Consider the following 24279-nt stretch of genomic DNA (forward strand, 5'->3'; position numbering starts at 1 on the left):
GTAACCATTATGCCTAAGTTAAAGAGCAAGTGACCACTGAGTATTCTGTGGCCATAGTCCTCAATATTCAAATGATAATACTGTAAATATTAAATGACACTTAGACCAAAAAGTAAATAAAATTATCAATGGAAGTGTGGTGCCCAGCTGGTTCAGTCGGTACAGCACGCGACTCTTGGCCTCAGGGTCGTGAGTTCAAGCCCCACACTGGGTATGAGCCTTATACTTACAATTTAAAAAAAAAATTTTTAATTATCATTGGGAGGATGGGGAAAGAAAGGTCAGTAAGTTAAATCCTCATTTTCTGTAGGAACCAGTCAAAAGATAATGTTTAGAGTTGAAAAGCCGAGCCTCGGGAGTAAAAATTGGTTATTTAAAAATATATGGCAGTAAATGCCAGAAGAAATAGCTAAAAAAGAAACCTGAAAATGCTTGCTTCTGAAGAACAACACGTGGAGCACAGGATCTTTTCTTCTCAAGTCTGAATTACCATTTCAGTTACTATTTAAACCAGGGATATTATTACTTTGCTAAAAAAATAAAATAAGTTTAAAAAAACAATAAATATTTCAAATAAAAATCTATTATGTCAATCTATTATGTCAGAGGCCTTGAGGCCTCTGTCAAGAAGTATTTTTAACTGGATTTGGTTTCTCTGAGCAAATTTCAGACAGAATCAGTTTGAATAAAACACATGAAATGTATAAAAACAATTACAAAAAAATTAAAACACCTTCTAGAAAAAGTAGTTCCATAAAAACATTTAGCAAAAATTAAGGCTATGGAAACTCAAATATATCCAATTTCCTGATAAATACTGCAAGTGGTAATTAAGTAAAACATTTTTTCAAAAATATTCACATCAGCCTCAGAACATATATAATACGCCCCAAAGCCCTTCCTACCCACTATAATAGGCATTTTATTTCTGTTCTTCAGCTGCCCACAGTAACACGGAGTATTTTCCAATACTGCCTGAGAGCTCAAAAGACCACATTCATACAGAGATGCCCTCTATGGGCACATTACCTATCATTTCAAATAGAATGACTCTTACTTCTACCCCATCCAATCTCTAGAAGATGAATTATTTCTTAGAGAATGTTTTGCAAAATAGCTCACAAGTCACAATACCAGGAAGAGAGGGAAGAAAAAAAGGCAAAAATACGACAAAATTCTGAGAAACATACACATTTTTAATACACTTCTAACATTCTAACTCATCCCTTTAGATGTTAGGTGGGAGGCTTTCTGAACCGCTGAAATACTATTCATAGTTTCATCTAATCAGAAACATTCCAATTAAATGAATGATATTAATATAATTATCTAAGAAAACACTCAAGGGAGCTCTACAGACGGTTTCTACAGCAGACTCCAACCTGTGGGGCAATTTCTGACTGAGGATGGATGAGGCCCATGGACTCATTCCTGTGTTTGTCAGGTGTAATCTGTGATTATGCAACTGAACATTACAGCCACCTCAGGCCATTCTGTGTTTAGAGAGACGTGTTTACGGCCATATCCTGCCAAACAACCAGAATACCACTTAACCTCAGTTTAACCACTGCCTGAACGAACTTGTTAAGATTACACTGAGATACAGACGCAGAACAAATAATAGGCCAAGAAATGTATGTCCACACAGTGAAGGGGGAGGGGGTCCTTACATAATACCCCTTAGTCACCAAGGCAAAATGCACTTGAGAATTTACATTCTAAAGGCTGAAAATTTAAATAGAGAACAGGGATAAAAATAACAAATGCCAAATACCAAAAAGAAATGAATTCTTCTGACGGGTGGGGTGTGTCATCTCAGAAAGCAGCCCCAAATACAATGTGGTTTCTGCATCTACCCAAGCAAATCAGTACATCTACAAATAAGAGGAAAAGACGAACCAGAGAACACTTCCACAGCATGCTGTCTGGAGTAGACTGCACTAGATTATTGACTGGAATCGAATGCCTACCAATAGCAACTAAAAGTCACTGCCACCCAACTGCTTCCTGTGTTGGAAGCCCACTCTGGTGCCACCCTACCTCGTAGTGAACAGATCCACACGGGAAGGTGGACCAGCATGCTCATTCTCCTCCGCCAGCCAATTATCAAATAGATATTGGCCAAAAATATTTCTTTTTAAGCATGCGTTTAAGTTAAAAATCAGGAATGAGACAATACGACGGAGTTTGCAGTGTGCTTTGCCATATGTTTTCTTACTTCTTAATAGAGTTCCATCTGTCCATCAAAAGATCTATTTCAACCATCCAGCCACCATATTTTAAGGCTTAAAAAGGAGACATGTTTTAAGGAGACGGAAGAAAGGGTTAAGAAGCCGGCACCCACCATCGCATGTACTCCAGACTGTGTCACTCAGACCTCGACTTTATTTTACCATTCAAGTGAAAGGTGACATAAGAGTACACAAGGAATATATGAAACCATCTTTGCTAAAACTCCATCTATAATGATCATGACTGAGAAATAACCACCACCCATTGCCACTTAAAATACTCAAAACGCTACCTATAACAAAATTTTAAGAATATATATTTCAACATGCTTAAAAACTTTGAGGCTGGGGCACCCAGGTGGCTCAGTCAGTTAAGCAGTGACTCATGATTTCGGCTCAGGTAATGATCTCAAGTTCATGAAATCGAGCCCCTTGTTGGGGCTTAAGATTCTTAAGCTTAAGATTCTCTCTCTCTCTCTCTCTCTCTCTCTCTGTGTCTCCCTCTGCCTGCCTCTCTCCCTTACCCCTCTCATTCTCTCCCTCTCTGAAGAAAAAAATTAATTAATTAATTAAAAATAAAAAACTTTGAGGCTGCATTCTGGTACTTTTATTAACAGAGATAGAGCATTTTAATCTCCCATTTGTCATGAATGAACAAACCCTTCTGGCAGTATTCTCCTTATTACTCAAGGCAAGGGGAAACATTACTAGAATTCCATTTCGCAATTCATCTACATTACCACCGACGAATGTTCTCCCAAGTATTTCTTACTCACACTACTATAATTTAGGACTGGCGGCTGATGAAGTATAGAGTGATCTATTTGGTACATTATTATGTTACCATTGAGAAAACATTCATTTACCAAGGTTATCCTGTTAATTAATAAATAGAATTCAATATCAATTCCTCATTTAGTGGTCTCTTTCACTCCAACATACCACCTATTATATTCAATAAGTATTTGTTTTTATTATATTACAATATTGCTTTTATTATAAATACTTTCTACAAAATGGATACTCGAAAGCATGGACTACTTCTGCAAAGGTTAAATTATTACTGGTACTAAAAAGCAAAATACCCAAATACAGGTAATTTACAAAGTGAACTGTGACGTCATTAAGTAAAAGTACCATCTCTGATTCAGTGAATTCCTGGTAGACTGTTTAGCATCATAGGTGGAAGCAGGACCTTTGAATCCTAGACCCATTACGAGCCTTGGACAAGTGATCTGACCTCTCTGATCTTCCATTTCTGAATGTTTACCCTGGAAAACACTACCAATTTCACTGGGTTAGTGAGGGGAAGAAATGGGACCATGCATATAATAAGCTCCTAACCCAGGGCCAGGTGTCAGGAAGTACTGGCCATCTCGCTGCACTGCGGTTGTTAGTCAAGGGAAACACCTTAACACCTAAAGGAGTTAAATATACATGCTGGTCTTCAAAAGTCTATCTAAATACCAAAATGATAATACCACAAAAATAAGACAAACTAAATTTATAAAGATCATATGAAAAAATTCTCCAAGGTCTAGTATATTTTACTACAATTTATGACAAAGCCTAAGTTCTATCCTGACTTGAGTAGAACAGGTCTAAGATTTCGCTCATGAGACATTTATTACTTCATCTCCCAGTATCTGTAAAACAGAATATATGTCTTTTTTTTTTTAAGATTTTATTTATTTATTTGACAGACAGATCACAAGTACACAGAGGCAGGCAGAGAAGAGACAGGGAAGCAGGCTCCCCGCTGAGCAGAGAGCCCAATGCAGGGCTCGATCCCAGGACCCTGGGATCATGACCTGAGCCGAAGGCAGAGGCTTTAACCCACTGAGCCACCCAGGTGCCCCGTAAAACAGAATATGTGTCTTAACAAGAATTAACTAATGGTTTCATAAGAGCCAAGAATGTTCACCAGCATTTTTTATAAAAGTAAAAGAGTGGAAACAGGCTAAATGTCCACTGCTATGGAAATATATGAAAAAATTATGTAGCTATAAGAAGAATGAGAGGGGTTTATATATACTAATATGGAATGAAAGAAGACATGTGGTCAAATTTAAAAATATATATAAAATTTATAAAATAAGACTTTATGTTAATACAACCAAAGGAAAAAAAAGTATGTCACATACATACATATTTATGCACTTAAATTCATATACAAAGGATCAAAATTACGCAACCAATGGTGACCTCTCGGTTTTACTCTCCATAAATCTGTTATTTCACTATTTCAGTGAGACCACACTTATATATCACTTGTATAATTTATGAACCTCAAGGAAAGTTAGCCAATAAATACATGAAGCTAAAATCAAATAAAAACAAGTTTTAGAAAGCACTTTATAGTTTACAAAAGGATTTTGCAGTCCTTTAAATAAATTGTTCAAAATCCTTTAACAGGGGCATTTGTTAAGCATCTAATTCTCGATTTCAGCTCAGGTCTTGATCTCAGGGGTCATGACTTCAACCCCAGGTTGGGCTCATGGCGCCTACTTAAAAAAAAAAAAAAAAAAAAGTCCGTTAACATAGTATCTAACTGGCTTCCCATAATAAGTTTCTAGAACTTAAGGTAGTATCCTTATTTTAAACATGAGAACAGACTCAAGTATGTGTTAATCCACGGGTAATAAATGCAGAGCCCAACAGACACATATTTCCCCGACCCTCAGCTCAGTGTTCCGGTCTTCACACTACAGTACCTCCAGAATTAAAAATGCAGGTACAGGACTCTATAAGTCTCTGCAGTGCCTCCATTCACGTGAGAGTCCGGAGGAAAAGGCATTCCAGCAAGAGCCAAGGATGAGCGTTCCAATCTCAAGGACATCACCACTAAGACTTCCTGATAGATCACACTCTGGAGCAATGATTCTCCGGGGGCTGCACATCAGGTTCAACAGTGATGTTTTTAAATAATCCTAACACTTGGGCACCTGGGGGCTCAGTTGGTTAACCGACTGCCTTCAGCTCAGGTTATGATCCTGGAGGCCCAGGATCGAGTCCCGCATCCGGCTCCCTGCTCGGCAGGGAGTCTGCTTCTCCCACTAACCTCTCTCCTCTCATGCTCTCTCTCATTCTCTCTCTCTCTCAAATAAATAAATAAAATCTTTAAAAAAAAAAAATCCTAGTACTCAAGCCTGACCTCCAGAGATTAGGACTGAATCCGGGTCACTAGTATGTTTATTAACAGCTTCCCAGGTTATTCTAGGATACAGCTTGGTCAAGACCATAGATATCCTTATCTGATGAAATAAAAATAAAAGATATTAAAAATCACATGTGCTATATATACCATGCAGAGCTGAAACGAGGGATGCGTGTTATATGGGAAAGTCTCCTAAAAACAAGAAAACACCTCACAAATGTAAAGGTACTATTATTCATTCATTCAAACATGTACTGCATCTTCCATGTGCCGGGCGTGTATGTGGGACAGAGAAGGCACAGCTCTCCAGAAGCTAGGGAGCTACCACGTCCTCAGTTAACTGCTGAGCAGTGGGACAAGGCACAGCAGAGGCACAAAGCTGGTGGTGACCAGCCCAGCCTTGAGGCCCAGCCTTGGGTGATGGTGGGAAAAGAGCTTAGAAAGGCCTGCAGAGGGGCACCTGGGTGGCTCAGTCTGTCAAGCGTCCAACTCTTGATTTCAGATCATGATCTCAGGGTCATGAGATCAAGCTCCGTGGGGGGCTCTGCTCAGTGCAGAGTCTGCTTGAGATTCTCTCTCTCTCTCTCTCAAATAATAAATACGTCTTTAAAAAGAAAGAAGAAGAAGGAAAAAAAAGAAAGGCCTGAACAGAGGAGACCCTTGAGGTAGATCCTGGTGTTTTAAACAGAGGGCACGTCACACACAGGCAAGTAGTTCAAGACGGCCAGAGGTCCTCCGAGAGCCGGCTCAGGCTCCTGAGGGTCCTTGGGACCCTCACAGGGGGTCTATGAGGTTATAACTATTTTGATATTAATGCTAGGACACGTCACCACCAAAACCGAGAACAACCCAAGTGTTCTCCAACTGGTAAACAGACAAACCGCAGTACATTCATACATCAGAATAAGACTCAGCAATAAAAAAATATTAGTGATAAAACAAGATGAATGAGTCGCAAATGCACTCTGTTAAATGAAGGAAGCCAGATTCAAAAGGCCATGACTGTGTAATTCCATTTAGACGACAGTCGGGAAAAAGCACAACGAAAGGACACAGAAAAGGTCAGAGGGTGCTAAGGCTAAGGACAGGGGGACATTCTGGGGTGATGGGGATGTTCTACATCATCACTGTGTTTACACAACCATATGCATTTGTCAAAACCCAGAGATGAATTATACACCAAAATGGGTGGATTGCACTGGATAGAAGTTACACCTCAATAAATCTAACTTGTAAAAATAATAGTATGCTATTTGTCTTCTCCTTCTCTTTCTCTCCTAAACGTACACTGTTTGCCAGAAGCTCATAACTAATGATGTCATCACTCTCCAGCTAAGGGAATGCAAGCTTATATATTCTTACGTACTAAATTTTTCTCCATTTCAACACAGTAAATAATGATAGATATAATCAACATAAACACAAAGGTCTCTTGTGGCTTCAACAATTTTAACAGCAGGGTTCCTGAGACCCAGCAGTTTGACAACCACTGCTCTAGGTGATGGGGAGGCCCAGAAGAATTCTAAGCACAGGGTAACAGCACCTAATCCCACACGGAACAGCCTGCAGGCGGAGGAGTCAAGAGGTACTACCAAGGCGCCTGGTGGCTCAGTCAGTTAAGTGTCAGACTCTTATTTTCCGCTCAGGTCAGGATCTCAGGGCCGTGAGATCGAGCCCCGTACCAGGCTCCCTGCTCAGTGTGGCACCTGCTTGCAAGACTCTCCCTCTCGCTCTGCCCCTCCATCCCCCGCAAATAAATAAAGATAAATCTTTAAAAAAAAAAAAAAGTTACTACATAGGTCTGACTAAGGCTGACTGCAGGGACAACTGGAAAGGACTTATCTCCACATACCATCTGCAGCTTATTACAAACCCCGAGCCAGTTTCTCTCCACGGAGTTCTCTTTGTCGCTGTGTTAACGTTTTGCAAACGAAATTTCTGACAACTGGTAACGTAGTCAGGAGTTGAAGCCTGCTACAAGAGCCATCCTACGATGCATTACCGGTATGATTGTGGGATTACTCACTCTTCAAATGATGCCAATAATTTAAAACTGAGTTTTACGTATTTTAAACTTGAAAAATAACCACCATGATTTACTAGATGGAGGGAGAGTGGGTTGTTTCTTTTTGGTCTACACAGTACCCTCTCCTCCTGAAGAAAACTCCTTTCTAAATACTGGCCCTATACATTCCAAATTATTTCAAGTTCAGAGCTTTTTCTATAATATTCTTATGCCTACAACTGTTTAGTATTGTGGGATGCCACAGAGGTAGAGAAATTAATCTGAAAACAATCTGTCTTTGAACTTTAAGTACTGGAAAACAGACAGATGATAGCTCAATTGATCAACCATGGGAAGGAAGTGGTAGTTATTAGAAAGATGATTTCCTCCACCTAAAAAAAAGAAACTTACACAACTTTATAAGCCATTTTAAATGAGTGTGTGTATGTGTACGTGTGTTAACTGCCATCGCATCTTGCTTCTCTAATCATTTTTTTTTAATTTTATTCATTTATTTGACAGACAGAAATCACAAGTAGGCAGAGAGGCAGGGGGAAGCAGGCTCCCTGCAGAGCAGAGAGCCCGATGTGGGGCTCGATCCCAGGACCCTGGGACCATGACCCGAGCCGAAGGCAGAGGCTTTAACCCACCGAGCCACCCAGGCGCCCCTCTCTAATCATTTTAAGTAGCCAACCCCACTGATACCTCCTTAGGGAATCCCAAACAGGTGGAAGCCTGTCTAGAGCCATCAATTTGCTGCCTTTTAGAAAATTCACCTATCCTTCCGTTCATGGGAAAGGGGGTAGGAGCCATGCCAGACTTCTGCCAAAGCAGCTGTGTATTATGAAAAGATAAAGTCAAATGAGATCCTCACCTGAAAGTGTAGGCCTTCTGATCTACTTCTTATACAGAAATATTGGGTATTAGGTTTACTGCCATTCACATTCAAAACTGAACCTAAAGATTAAAAGAGGGAAAGTAATTAATTTGAAATGCATGCACGATGACGATAAAAACATCAATTTGATCAAAGATGAAATTTCCGTACACTTGTTGAAGCCAAATGGTTTCTGCAGGAAACCTGTTTTCTGTGACTCAAATCCAAAATGGAAAACGTGGGTGGTTCTTCCTGTCTCACCATTAAGAGTCAGCCAATTGGCTGATGAAGTTTTCACACAACTTAAGCTCAAACTCCAGCCTTCCATCTGCTCTAATACTGCCACACCTTCGGGAAATGAAAGAAAAATAAAGGCTTTCTTCAGCCTCAAAGCAAGTCTTTAATAGGTACCTTATTCCATCCAGACTCTGAGTACAAAACTTCCAATCTTCAAAACTTCAAATCCAGGAGATGTGAAAAATAATGAGAGCTGAATCACAAAATAATTGAGGGGCTTTACAGCTGTCTCTGACTTTGCAGCTGTGATTTCGAAGAAAATGACACAAGACTCGCACTTGGATACTAGACTACGGTCGCCGTGTGACCATGGGGCAGGGGCTTCCAACCCAGTCAGCTTTCCCGGAGCCTCACTTCTCCCCACCCACAAGTCACTCACCATGTGTCAAGATGTGCCTGCCAACAGATACTGTATTTGGGCTCCTACCCATCCAAGCCTGCCAGATTGGGAGAGGAATCCGGTAATTCTGCAGGCCATATCCACATACCCACCTAGAGCTAGTCAACTAGCCAGTGTGATACAGATAACTGAGAACACACATACCACAGCACACCTTCAAGGAGAAAGAGACTCTGCGTACATGAGACTAGCATGGGGAGACACTCACGCAGACCCTTCTGCCAAAGGCCTCCTCTCATTACGCCTATGGTCTGTGGAAGATCGGCAAATATGAGACCATAAAAATTTAGGTGGCTACTTCCACCACTAATACAAGGACTCCGAGTGGCAAACCACTCAAGGCGAGCAACGGTCCAGTTTCTAAAGATGCCAGGCCCGATGTGAACATTCCTCGCGCCCGAGGAGTCTGTCTCAAAAATGCTAAGAGGCTCATGGAGCTCAGGCTACTTAGTGGAGAAAGGGCCTTTCGAGAGCCACCAGTGGCTGCCCAGCAGGTCCTTCCAGAGCGACTCCCCTGCAGTCACACAGGAGAACCCACCGGCCAGACTAAAGCAAGGGGCATTGGCTCCTGAAGTATTCATCTCGAGAGAGCTGCTTTGTGGGGAGACGGTGAGACTCGAAATACACACACGGTCTGTACTTTGACATTGTAGGGAGTATGGGTATGAGGCACTAAGCAGATTATGAGCAAATAAGCAAAATCATAAGCTTTCCAAGCTGGAAGAGGCTACACTACCCCGTTACCACTGTAAAATCATCATCCTACAGACAAGATGAAGTCAAAATCTCCTGACTGCCAGGCTGGTGCTCTTCCTATCACACCCTTGTCTTTAATCAGCTGGGGAAACGATCTTTTGGAGTATATTAAAATCAAGCTACAACTCTGTGGCAGGATAAAAATCTCATTTAACCATGTGTTGCAAAAAAAGATTAACATAAAAGATTAAGAAGCAAAACCTTTAGAGTAATTCCTTACTGGGGAAGGGGGTAGGGCGGGGTTGGCTGTCTTTCTCCATACAAATATGATCTAATCTTTAGGGAAAATGTACTTACAAAATTATATACAAAAACCCTCTCTCTCTTTTACAAAAAAAGGAAAAAAAAAACTCACCTCCTCCAAACCTATACCTCCAGCAAAAAAAAAAAAGCCACAAAGCATAATGCCTTACTTTACTTAAACAGAATGTTGAATTGACAAAAATAGCAATCCTTTCTTCCCAAGTTGAGGTTGAAAATATTTTCTAAATAAGGTATTTTCGCTGTGCTATAATTAATTTCCTCCATTATAATTAACTTCAGAGCAAATCAAGTAGATTTATTCCCCCATTATAGTTTTCTTTAAAGCTCTGATTTAACACTAACACAATAACTTCAGGTGATCTTTCATTCTGTTCATTTTCTCCAATTCCAGATGACAATTCTGCAAACTAGCACAAAATATGCATGTTTGGGGTGCCTGGGTCGCTCAGACAGTTAAGATCTGAGAGTCCTGGGATGCCTGGGTGGCTCAGTTGGTTGGGCGGCTGCCTTCGGCTCAGGTCATGATCCCAGCGTCCTGGGATTGAGTCCCACGTCGGGCTCCTTGCTCGGCGGGGAGCCTGCTTCTCCCTCTGCCTCTGCCTACAACTCTGTCTGCCTGTGCTCGCTTGCTCTCTCTCTCTAACAAATAAATAAATTTAAAAAAAATTAAAAAAAAAAAAAAAAAAGATCTGAGAGTCCTGGGATCAAGTTCTGCATCAGGCTCCCTGCTCAGCGGGAAGCCTGCTGCTCCCTCTGCCTGCCGTCCCCATGCTTGTGCGTGCGCACTCTCTCTCTCTCGCTCTCTCTCTGACAAATAAAATATTTTTTAAAATATGCATGGCTCTACACATAAAAAGAAGAACACGACTTGCATAGGACGGAGTATCTGCATGCATTTTTGAAACTTTAAAGATAAAAAATAAATCTTGGAACAAATTCATAAGTGCCCCTAATTATCAGAGAGGATACTTCAGTTCTAATTTGGGATCAAAGTTAGTACCAATTCTTCCATGAATTAACTGTGCAGTGTTGGGCGAGTCATTAAACCTTTGGGCTTAAGCTGACATGAAAAGCCAGCATCGTCTATTTCTAAGATATTTTCTAGGTTTCTTAACATCTTCCTAAGACATTAAGAATCATCTTTATTTCCCTTGAATCCTAAAAATCAAATACATCTTTAAATAATAAAAATGAGTGTTTATAAGTTACATTATGCCCCCAGAACTTATTGGGAGGTTACCAGCAGATTAGATAAATGAAAATTTCAGAACATTATGGACTTTATCTGAATTAAATGGATCTCCGTGTCTTGTGTTGTAGTTCCTCTGAGCAAGTGCAGAAATGTACTTTCACATCTGGATGACTCTGCTGAAGGGTTTTTTCCAACTCTCCCCAGGCCTTAAGTCCTTCCTCTTCCCGTCCGCTGCCTTAGCACCTTGATTCTCTGAAATCTGGCTCTATTTGCCATAATGCTGAAAATGAAAAGCTTTTCTATCAATTGGGTTTAAAACCAGCTACCATCCAAATCTCTATCTGTACCTTTTTATCACTGAGTCATCTAGATTTTAATGTCTAAAGATTTGTTCCACTGAACATTTAATGACTGTTTTTCATCTCAAGCCGAGTTCCTTCCTTATTACCAAAGCAGCAAGGAAGTTCCAGTATACTGTATAACACAACACACAACCTTAGGATAATTCCCTTTCTTTATGTCCCAACTGGTGATTCTGCCATCCTCAGTGAGTTCGTGAATAAAATAAACATTAGGACTGAGAATCTGGCATTTTACTAGTAGAAATCCTAAAGAACAGTTGCTTTTTGCCAAGTTCATTCATTCACACGCTATCTCCTACAAGGCAGGCACTATTTATTCTTCGTGCTGGGAATACACAAACTGACAAAAGCTTCGCGGAGCTTGCAGTCTGACGGAGGAGACACCCGGCACCGACTATCTGGACGTCATACAGACATAACACATATCATGTACTCATACGCAGTAAACATCACATACAAATGACACGGGAGATACATATTGTATATGTATATACATGTATACATTGTATGTGAGAGGAACCATGTGTTACTGAAAACAGGAGGCCAGGACGGCGCAGTACGGAGATGCAGGCGTGAATGGAGGGAAGATGAACTGTGGGTCAGGCAGGGTACAAGACTCACAGCAAAGACCTGAAGGAGCGGAGACATGTGTCCGACTCAAGTTTCCTAGTACTTTTTACCTTGTACTGACTGGGCACACAACAGCAATACCAAAACGACGGTGCACGAGCAAATTTATGCACAGCCCAAAAGAGTACACAGAAGAGAGCTGTGCGTGAACCTCCTTCATTTTTGCAGCTCGGTCTACCAAGTGAAACCCACAACTTCAATTAGGCAGGATCACTACACGGTTTTTTTTCCTTTCCCAAGTGTTAGATTGAACAAAATTCTTATCTCTGTGACCTATTTTCCTTAAAAGCCCAGAACAAATTTCCAAGTATTACTTGATGCATGAAGGAACAACAGTATTATCCAACCACAAACCCACTGAGACGTCCCGAGCAGGACTTAAGGCTCGTTATGAGACCCTCATGCCACTGGAGAGAAATCCGTGCTTTCCCAGAGGGGCTGGTGGGGAAAGGCCAGGCAAGCTGTGAAATCAGGAGAACACCCCCCCCCCCCCACCAACCAGCTGTCTAACCTTCAGCAAACCTCTTGACCCCTGGCCTTCGATTTCCTCAACTACAGAATCAAGGCCCTGGACCATGTGATTTCCAAGCCCATCCAGGGCTAGGTCCATTTCAGAGAAAAAGTTAGGTAAAAAACCATAACTGAAAAATTGTAACAATGCTAAGCAGCCATCACAGATCCATACACTTCAATTTGTTCTTCTGAGAACAGTAATGAATTTATCCCGACTCACGCATAAACCCTCAACTCTCTCAAAGCGAAAGAGTCACGAGAATGGGTCTGGACTGGTTCACCAAGGACAAAGGAACTCTCCAAAAAAAAGGCAGTATTTTTGTCTTGGTTATATTACCAGTACACTCTTACTGGGCTAGTAGGGAAATCCTAAACTAACAAGAGCATCCACCTGCTGGGGTTCCAAATATTCTTTATGCACCACCCGCCAAATGTAAAACATGTGTTTTTAAATAGTAGACTTCCTTCAAAATTCCTTGGAATCCATTAGTCTTCTTACCAAGGTATTATTTTTAAAAAGGTGCTGTGATGAACATTTTATTCAGAGAGGCCCAAAATCTACCCTCCCTCTCACCACCGTTAACAGCTCCTTCTGTATAAAGCCCACCTTCTTGAAGCAGAATTAATAAAGAAAGCCAATAAACCAACTGGGGATGGAAGAATTATGTTTCCTGCCTTCTCTGCCCTCTAGTACAGGCAAGGCTTGGGAATTCGGTTCTGCCAACCTGGCACCACATGCGACTCCTTCAGAACAGAGTCCCAGCACGTGGGAAAAGCAGCCAGGTGGGAGGTTGTGTGACATGCACTTCGCTGGCAACGTGGAGTGCTTCGGGCTCTGGCTTCCTGATTTGGAGCATCCTGACCCAGGCAGGGGCAGCAGCCCCTCGGAGGGCCACTCCCCAGTACCAGCACCCACTTCCAGAAACTCGGCCTCAGGGCTCTTTCTTCAGCCCTCCCGGCGATTTGCTAAGCTGCCTATCACCCCTAATAAACCCCTTTCTGTTTACATGAACTAGAATAGACCTTAGCATCTGTAACCAAAAACCCTGACCAATTCACGTAGCACATATTCCTTTCATTATTTCCATATACGAGAGCGGAGATTGAAAGACACAAGGAACACACAGAACATTCCACTATAAGTCAAGAGTTGTTTCCAGCCAGGGCTCAAATCCACAATCAACACTCCCAACCTTTCCTTATATGTACCTTCTCATAAATTTCATCACCTCTCCCATGCAAGGAGAAGAAAATGATTTTTGCCTAACTAATTTTCTATCAATAAAGAGTCTGATGACAGTAACTTGGCGAGATATTTGAGAACAGGATACAGTAAACATTGCCTTCTATACTAGCTCAAGTTTATGGAGAAGCCTGCAGTGTTAGGCAGCACTTTGAGAACATTCCCAAACTGCAGACAAGGTGATCTAATGCTGTGTTGTAATGCCAAAACGATCAGCCCGCTGTGCCAAGGCACAACTTAATTCACAAAGCAGCAATGAACTTTTCACTTATTTTCACCCATCCCTCAGGGCAAGATAATCATGTTAAAACCACAGACACATCAGGTAACTAAAATATTACCCTATGACCCAACACCAAAAGCAGACTGGAAATGCCGAGAAGTGATTATGCACGTCAAAAATTCTCTTCTCAGTAGACAGACATTAAGTCCCATAAAATCAGTAGACAAAGATGAGAAAAGTAATCAGTTGTTAGTAATACTGTTCTTTGAAATTGCAGGAGAATCTTACAAAGGACATTTGATATCTCTGAGTAATCAAATTACTCTGTACTATCAAACTGCACACAAATATTTCTCAGGTAATACTCAAAGGCAAAACTTTTATATAAAAGATCACTTGCACATTTCTGAAGCCAAGTAATGACACTGATACTCACTCAGAAGGCGACTCGATGGTCTGCCAAATGAAAGTGGGTATTTGATTCAAAGGAGAGCACAAGTATGCGTCAAGGGAGACTCCAGACAAGTCTACTAACGTCGGTGCCAAGCTCGCCAAGGCTCACAGGTACTCAGAGCGCCCCCAGCTTCCCGACTGCGGCCCCAAACTGCTTTCGTCAAATCCTCTGTAGCACACTTAACTTTAACACTGGTGATGGGGAGAACGGGAATACACGAAAGTCAAAAATAACTATATTTTTCCCTAAGCATGAGGCAAATCAGCTTGCTCAAGAAAACTCAGAGCTTGGCTCCTTCCAAACAAAATTTTAGAAACAATAATTTCACAGAGCCTCTGGGCAAGGAAGTTACTAAGATGAGTATGGAGCTTTACTATGATCACACGTGCACCATATGTGTCCTTGAGATGCATCTGGCTCACGCGCTCTTTTTTAAAGATATGTAGTATTTCTGGGCTAGAAATGACACGTGGCCTACTTTGAAGGCTTTTTTTATGGTTTCTCATATTTAGACTCTAACCTCAATCTATTTATTGCAGGTTTAAGAAGGGATACGATGCACATTCATTAATAGTATCAAAGGCAAAAATACACATGTAATATATTGCAGATGAGTGATTCCCAAAGCTAGTGTGCAAAACGATACCTCGACTGTAGGTCCTCGGAGAAGGGGGGAGGGGAGGGACAAAAAACCTTGTTCATGAGTACTTAATAGAGCCAGCGAAACAGATCCAATTCAAAAGGTTCCTCTTTATTCTGAGACTATGTCCTTTCTATTCTTTTGGCATTCGAATGGCCTTTTTCATAAAATGCTGAAAAATTTAATTTCTTCAATGTAAATTCAATTAGGTAACATATACTGTATTATTAACTTCAGAGGTAGACTTTAGTGATTCACGGGTCTTACGTAACACCCAGCGTCCTTTCCATCACGTACCCACTCTGATGCCCATCCCCCAGCCGCCTCCCCTCCAGCAACCCTCAGTTTGTTTCCTATGGTTAAGGGTCTCTTATGGTTTGTCTTCCTCTCTGATTTCGTATAATTGTATTTTTCCCTCCCTTCCCCTTTGAGCCTCTGTTTGTTTCTTAAATTCCACATATGAGTGAAATCATATGATAATTGTCTCTCTGATTCACTTATTTCAAAATGCTGAAAATTTTTAAAAATTGTATCAGTAACCTGTACCTTCTCTATCTCCAACATCCTAACTCCCCTCCTTCCAGTGGCTCAGGCAAATAAATAAATAAATAAAACCTAATGCCATCCCTGCCTCCTCTTTCCCCCTTCCACATATCCAGACCGTGAGCATATCCCGTCAGCGTTACTCTCAAAACACATCCATAACAACCACTTCTCACCACCACAGTGAAGATATAGGACATTTCCACTGCCCCAAAAAGTGATATCAAAATGATATCAATATGAAAAGGTCCTCAACTGCGTTGGTCTATGGGGAAATGCAAATTAAGACCACACGGACGCTCTCTACCACCCACCAGGATAGCTACAGTTCAACAGCAGGCAATGCCCAGGGTTGCCAAGAATGTGGAGCTCCCGGAGTATGGTGCTGATGGAGAACCATCGGAAAGCGGTTTCTCAGTGTCGACTACAATGAATATACACAAACCCCACGACCCAGCAAGTCCACTTCTAATTACATCCCCCCAGAGATGTCTTCACCAAACACACACACAGAGAAGGCAGCTATGCACTCGCCAAGGGCAGGAAACAACCACGGTGTCATCACACAACGATGCTCGACAGCAATAAAAATGAAGCAGCTACAACTGGAAGGACACGGACGGAGCCCACAAACACCACGCTGAATGAAAGAAGCCAGTAACCGAAGAATTTATCATATTAATTAATAAAGCATTCATATAAAGCTAACAGGCAAATAATAAGTTATGGAATTAGTAGTCAAGGGGTAATCATTTGGGAAGGGGTGACTGAGCCTCCTGAGGGGCCAATAACATTCTTTAAAAAAAAAAATTTTCTTTATTGAGAAATTATTTTATTTTCTTTATTTGAAAGAGAAAGAGTGAGAGAGAGCAGGAGCAGAGGGAGAGGCAGAGGGAGCGGGAGAAGCAGACTTCCCACTGAGCAGGAAGCCCTCCCCTACCCACCCCCATGGGACTCAATCCCAGGACCCTGAGATCATGACCTGAGCCCAAGGCAGAGGCTTAATCCACTGAGCCATCCAGGCGCCCCATGGGCTAGTAATATTCTGTTCTTAATCTGAATGCTGATTACACAAATGTATTCACTTTGTAAAAACTTACCTCACCGCACCCACCCACAGGGTACTTTCTGTACCCTTCTATATGTTTTTTATACTATTATATAAAGTTTTGTTTTGTTTTCAATTACCTTCTCAATAAGGCCTTCTCTGGCCAGGCTTCATGAACATGTCCACTGCTACCCAGGATTTTACAACCTCTCCGCCCACACCCCCTTATTTTTCCTCTTTAGCACTTGTCAGTATCTGAATGCTGTCTATTTTACACACTGGATATATTTTACAAACCAACGTGTTTATTGTCTGTTTTCACACACTAGAAGTTCCATGAACATTCATATTTTTCCCATTTTGCTAAGTAAGTCTAAGTCTTCAATGTCTAGAACCATGCTAGCTAGCACCCATAGTAGGCACTTAATAAATACGGATTTAAACTTGTTTATTAAGTACACAGCCTTGCCCAATTCAGTTATGCTTGTGGATCTGAGCTGTAAATTCTTTACCACCACCATGGTATTCTGAACAATAAGCCAGTTGTGTTCTGTTCTGGCTTCATACTTCTCCATACTTCTCCATACTTCTCGGGCCTCTTGTCTGCCTGGTCATCTGCTGGATGCTCCCACTTTTCCTATTCAATGATGAGGTTCTGTCAAGTTTGGGGTACAACACTAACTCTCTAAACTCTAGAACATCTTTTTTATGTTTATAAAGGAAGCCTCAGGCTTCATTAACTTGTTTCTTAGCAAAATCCACCCTGTGGACTCATACTGAGTTCAGGGCCAAATAAAAGTAACAAAGAAACTTAACTCTATTGAATTTTTTTTTCCTCCACATAAACATATAAAGCAAGAAGTATTCACATCTTATAGTGGGGTCTTTGGTTTCTGGTCCTAAATGAAGGCATTTTGAGGGCTCTCCCCACCCATACCTACGGCAAGTTTTAACTCGCCATTCCAACCCTTGAATTCTTTTTTTTCTTTAAAGTTTCTGTTATGTTCAAGTATCTCTACACCCAATGTGGGCTTGAACCCACATTGAACCCCAACATCGAGAGTCACATGCTCCTCCGACTAAGTCAGCCAGGGGCCCCAACCCTTGAATACCTTTAAGGCAGCGTTACTCAAAGTTTTGCTGCTATCACTCCCTGAGAAGACTTTTTAGACATTTTCCTTAATCACACTCCCCCCCAAAATTTTAATATCACACACAAACTGTACCTCCACTCAGGTACTAACGTACATTGTACTACAAATATTAAAGAAAAAAATTGCTCTCCTGCCCCAATTTTACTTCCTCCAACGTGCGTCTTTTAAAACCCTGCTTCTGTCAACTACACTACCTTACCTTTCTGAGTTTGCTTCACATGGACATCTGTCAAGAATAAAATCCTTTCAGTAAAAGGTAAAAGTTGTAAAGCTGAGATCAAGAGTCCCACGCTCCACTGACTGGCTTAGGCATGTGACTTTTGATCTCAGGATTATGAGTTCAAGCCCCATGGTGGGTGTGGAGCCGACTTTTAAATAAACAAACAAACAAATAATAAATAAATAAAATAAAATAAAAGTTGTAACCCAGAGGAGTACAGAGTCTAAAGGTTTCCCTCCCCACTGAGGCAAATCCATTAAAACTGCTATTTTTAAAGTACACTTCTCAACAAGCAACAAAAGCCACCAAATACAGTTTGTATTTTCCATCTCGTTCTTAAGGACAGCATTTTGTTAAACTAGACATTTTGTTGAAATCAAAAGATAGCAGTCCCTTAACTAGTAGCCTATCTTACCTTCTTAAAATCTATTTTTAAGAAGAACACACGATTAGCACAAAATGACCTATTTTAGTCTCTCCAAACTCCCTCTAGAATCTGTTCCTCTTCTTGGTCTCCTGGCCTGCGTACTCCCTACCTCCACTCTTGTAAGAGGTGTTCCTCGCCCTAGGTTCAGATTAGGACTTTTTATTTTCCACGTTATTAGCAAACTTTTTAAATGCAAATCTGATCTGTCTGCTCCCAGGATATTTTAAATCTTTTCAGAGTTCTTTCCTGCCAATAAGATGAAAGTCCCAACTCCTCAGCATGATATGCAAAGATTTTCACTGTGAGGACAATCAGTGGCCAGTCACATCTTCCCATTTCTAGAAAGCTTTTCATAATCACTTTACCCAGGATAGCAGAAATGCTCTTACACCCACACCAGCTGGTACCCGCCCTCCCCACCCCATCCACTCGCCCTGGTCTCTTCCTATTTTAGAAGCAAGGTCACCTCTTCAAAGGCTTCCTCTTCTCCCCTTCTCCTTCCCAGGGCCACAAAGCACCTCATAACCAGCTTTGCAGGCACTCTGCATACATTTGGTAATTGCTTGCTTATCTGTATGGGTCTGTTCCCCCCCACAGTTGAGCCATTTAAAGGACACATGCAAGGAAATGCACTAAGAATACTTGCTACAAGCTGATATCCTAAATTGGGAGCCTGACATTCATCTTTGTATTGTAGCACCTGGAGTACCAGGAACCTATGGGAGTTGGAAGCCCAATAAGTATTTTTGGCAGGCGAGAATTCTACCACTGAACCACCAATGCCCAATAAATATTTTTGGAAAGACAGAAACTCTGCCGGCTCCAGGTAACCACAACCTCTTTCTCTCAGTGTTACCGAATCACCTGTTTAAACCCACACTCAATTTCTGCCAGAAATTCACATGCAACTTAATCCAGTTTCCTTTCTTTAGAAAACAAAAACACTGATTTCAGGAGCTTCTCTCACCTTCTCGTTTCTTGAAGTTTCCAACTGGGTTCCTCGAAAATAACTGCAGAGTTTTCAGTATCCTAGGAAACAACTCATTTCAGCCTGGAGATTTTTACCTACTTTAACTGAGTGAGAACGCTCTCACTTTGCAGCGTCTTTTGTATTCTACCCTTCTCGGTCTGAAAGCCACTTTCTTCGCTGGAGAAGACAGCAGGAGGAGTGAAGGACTCTGCATTCTCTCCTTGAAGATTAAACAGTGAGTCTAGCTTCATTCTTCTTCCTCATCTCGTTGTATAGACTGATCACTAATTTGCGTATAGCCTATCTTTATTAAAGCTAAGCCCAAATATACTTGATAGCACAGCAAACCCACCCTTAGACGTATATCCAACAGAAACCCATGCCCATGTGCATCTCAAAGGACGTAACAGCCAAAGATCAAAAATGGAAACCCAGATGCCCATCAAGAGTAGAACATATAAACAGTTGTATATTCACACAATGGAAAACTATAGAGCAATGAAAAAAGAACTACACCTACAAGCAACACATGGATACATTTTACAAGTTAAATGAAAGAAACCAGGCGCAAATGAAAACACCCTTTGATCCCCATTCTACAAATTTCAAAAATATGTAAAAACCAATCTATGGTGTTAGAAGTGAAGAGTCGTTACCTTTGGGGAAGAAGGAGGCTAGTGATGGCAAAGGTGCATGAGAAGGCTTCTGCGGGCTAGGCATGTTCTCTTTCCTGACCCTGCGTGGTGACTACACATGGGTATTCATTTTCTGATGACTGAGCTCTATCTTTACGATGCACCTGCTGTGTGTTATACATATAAAAAGTTTTCTTCAATCACTGTTATAATTTCAAACCTTTTCCCCCAGGTCACGGGTCATTCTAGATAATAATCTTTCTAAATATTTGCTGCTCTTCAGTCTGTTCCTTTGGTTGCAGGCTTACTATGCGCCTCTTTCTCTTTTCTACACCACTTCGTATGTGGCTTCCCAAGAAAGCAGAAACAAAACCCACAGAATAGGAGAAAATTTTTTCAAATCATATTTGGTAAAAACTTTGGATCTAGAATATATAAACAATTCTTAAGACTCAACACTAAAAAGACAACTTAATTTTTAAATGGGCAGAGGAGGGGCACCTGGGTGGCTCAGTTAAGCATCTGCCTTCAGCTCAGGTCATGATCAGGCTCTCTGCTCAGTGGGGGGCCTGCTTCTCCCTCTGCCCCTCCCCCTGCTTGCGAGCTCTCTCTCTCTCAAATAAATAAAATCTTTAAAATAAATAAACGAACAAATAAATAATGGAAAGAAGGTCTGAACAGGCATTTTTCCAAGTAAGACATACAACGACCAATAAACACATGAATGATGGGGGCCCCTGGGTTGCTCAGCTGGCTAAGCATCTGTCTTCAGCTCTGGTCATGATCCCGGTGTCCAGATACTGGGCTTCCTGCTCAGCGGGGAGTGTAACTGTCCCTCTCCCTTTGCCCCTACCCCTCTGCTTCCCCCTGCTCCTGCTCTTGCTCTCATGTGCTCTTTCTCTCTCCCCCTCAAAAATAAATAAATAGAATTGTTTTTAAAAAGCACGTGAAGGATGATCAACCTCATTAGTCACTAAGGAAATGCAAATCAAATGCACACTGAGATTCCACTGCACACCCATCAGGACTGCTAAAATAAAAACACCGAACAGCAGAGCAACAAGCCCTGGCCGAGATGCGGACAAACAGGAACGTTCACGCGCTGCCGCTGGTGGGAACGTCGGACGGTACCGCTAATTTGGAAAACAGTCTGGCAGGTTAAACCCAGAGTTACTACCAAAGTCAGCAACTCCACTGACGGGTGTACACCCAAGAGAAATGAAAACACGTACACACAGAAACTTACACGCGAACAGCAGCATTCTTTTTAACACACGAAAAGTGGTAACAACCCAAATGTCCATTAAATGATGGAGAAACAAAATGGCATATAACCACACAGTGGAACATTACTCAGTAATAAAAATAAAGTTTGGATGCCTGCTTCAATATGCATGATCCCCGAAAACATCATGCCAAGCACAAGAAGCCAGGCACAAAGGACCACATGTTACAGGATTCCATTTATATGAAACATCCAGAACAGGCAACTCCACAGACGGCAAGGAGGTTAGGGCTTGCTTAGGTCTGAAGGGATGGGGTGGGGGTTCCCTCCAGAGCAAAGGGCATGGGGTTTCTTTCTGAGGTGATGAACGTGTTATGTTCTCAAACGAACTGTGGTGACGGTTGCACAAAGCTGTGAATATCCTAAAAACCAGTGAATTGTGCATTTTCCATAGGCTAATTAGGGTATGTGAATTATATATCAATAAAGCTGTTATTTTTTTAAAAATCTGGCTTCTTTTGCAATGGCCCCAAACAGCTGCACTGCCTTCTCAGAAGCCGGCCCCATTTTTGCTTATCAGTGTGATTTGGAATCTACAATCACAACTTTTGTTTCTTGGAGCTTCCCACCCATCTGGATGAAACCACACTCCTTTTTATAGTTCTGCTGGCCTTGGAGGTACCCTATCTTTTCCCTGAGCTTTGTGAAATCTCCTTCTAAAGATCTAGGCCATGAGACTCTCCCATCATGAAGAAATGGAAGCCACCTTCACCCAAAGTTCTCAGCATGAATCAGTGAGTCACCCTTTCTATCTTCTGCCTTCTAAAAACAGATCAAGGACTTATCAGACGTCTCCACTTATCGGGTTGAGATTTCCACAAATATATGGATAGTTGAGATGCACCATTTATAAACTACCTTCTCCTTATGCCAGCTTTGAACTTTATACATATTTATTCGGGGGTGCATGTAAGATTAGGCTCTGGGAATGCAAAATTGAAAGGCACAGTCTTGGCCTTCAAGGTCTAACAGGAGAAGCAAACACAGAGAAATAACTTTAACATATTCTGACAAAGCTCCCCTAGCTTCTCTCTATCCTGCCACTTAATAAGTGACTTGGTAATTTTCTGTTTCCCGTCTGTCACCCTGGCTTGCTTTCATGAGAACGGATGCGCCCTGTGAGTCCCAAAGACTGACAGTGACCTGAACACAGGAGACCTTCAACAAACTCTTGATTGACTATATGAATGAAAAAGCTATGACTGTGCAAGGAGAACCAAGGATGTCCTACATAAGCAGCTGTCCTGCCCTCTTGACCTCTTCTCAGTTACAAATCTCAGCCACACTTGGCCTTAGCTGAGGCCGGCAGGGAGCAAATAAAGCTGGGAAGATGCCCAAGTGGTTCCTCCCTCTCTGCCCCCTGACCTCTCCTTCACCTGAACTCTTAGCTTTCCTACCCTTGCCTTCCTCCATCGGACACCTGGGGGAAAATGCTCCGGGTAACCTTTCAAAGACAACTGTGACGAGATGGGATGTTCCCGAGTAACGCAGATGAAATTTATGTCTCCGAGAACACTATTAAAACCCAAATGAAATGCAACTTTCCATCGGGGTCTTTAAAAACCTAAGGGAAAGAGACCAGGACAGCTGAAAAGCTGGGAAGCAAGGAGGGAGGCTGGGCATCGACACGCACTGGGCTGGGGGTGTGTTACGTGCCAGACCCTGTCCCTGCTGCCACACAATGCCATCATCATTAGAGTTCCCAAGGGTGCCCGGGTGGCCCAGTGGGTTGAGTGTCTGGCTCTTGATCTCGATCTCACAGTCATGAGTTCGACCCCGAGTTGGACTCCATGCTGGGAATGGAAACTACTTCAAAAATTAACAATAATAATAGTTAGAGCTCCCATCTATCGGTACTAAACCCAAACTGTGGAGAGGGCGTGATATACATCGTCTCATTTCTTCTTGACGACAACCTTGTGAATTAAAGCATCACTGCCCCCTTTCTTAAAAAGAGGGAGGAAGCTGGAGAACCACCTGAGGTCACGGTGGTAGGATGGAAACTAGGGCTCGGGTCCCAAAGCCTGTACATACTACGTCCACTTACCAAGAAACGCTGTGTAACGTGGGCACACAAATTAGCCCCTGCACCCGTGTTCGAAATCTAAAGTGTAAGAATGAGGGAAAATCCTTCCTCAAAAGTTGGCTTTGAAAATTAAATGAGACAATATAGCCAAAAATGTACTAGTACATAACAGACCCTCAAAAAATACAACCGTTTCTTTCTGCTTCTCCTGCTGTGAACGCCCCGGCTTTAAAGCACGAGCACACAGTGGACACACTGTACTCTGTAAATCAGCTTTCACACCCTGTCCTTGAGCGCAGGCTCGGGCCTACTCAGAGCCACCAGGTTAAAATAAAATTAACCTTTGAGAAAAGCATCCAGAATGCCAACTACCACCTTACGAAGTTTTAGAACATGAGTCGCTTGCAACTCAGAAACTATTCACAGAGAAATCTAAGGTCAAAGCTGCTCTTGGTTTTGTTCCCCAACACTTTCCTTCTGAGGAATCGCGGACACCCGCCTCCCCACCCCCAGCCCCGCAAGGCTGCTGCGCCCGACGCCATAGGCCCATGACTGAAAAGGCCGCCATCTTCCCGGGGCCGCTTCCTTCTCCCCATCAGATTCCACCTTCATGCCCCTTTTGCTTGTTTTCAGAAGCCATTTTTGAAAGGTAGGAAACATGGACACTTTATTTGTGGTTAGTTATCATTGGGTGGTAAAATGATGGAGGGCTTTTTTCTTCTTCATA

At 41.9% G+C, this 24279-nt stretch overlaps 1 protein-coding gene across 7 annotated transcripts in view; it reads right to left on the reverse strand.

Moving 5' to 3' along the window:
* Nucleotides 1–24279, reverse strand: part of SIPA1L1 (signal induced proliferation associated 1 like 1) — a 365306-nt gene that overhangs the window by 322469 nt on the left and 18558 nt on the right. For 6 of the 7 annotated variants that reach the window (XM_080808595.1, XM_080808603.1, XM_080808602.1 and 3 more), the window contains exon 3: nucleotides 8268–8350. The exons of the other annotated variant lie outside the window; for it this stretch is intronic. The gene's annotated coding sequence lies outside the window, so the exon portion shown is untranslated. The remainder of the gene's footprint in view (nucleotides 1–8267; nucleotides 8351–24279) is intronic. 7 annotated transcript variants of the gene reach the window in all.

This window comes from Martes martes, assembly GCF_963455335.1.
Source record: "Martes martes genome assembly, chromosome: 7".
Lineage (NCBI taxonomy): Eukaryota > Metazoa > Chordata > Mammalia > Carnivora > Mustelidae > Martes > Martes martes.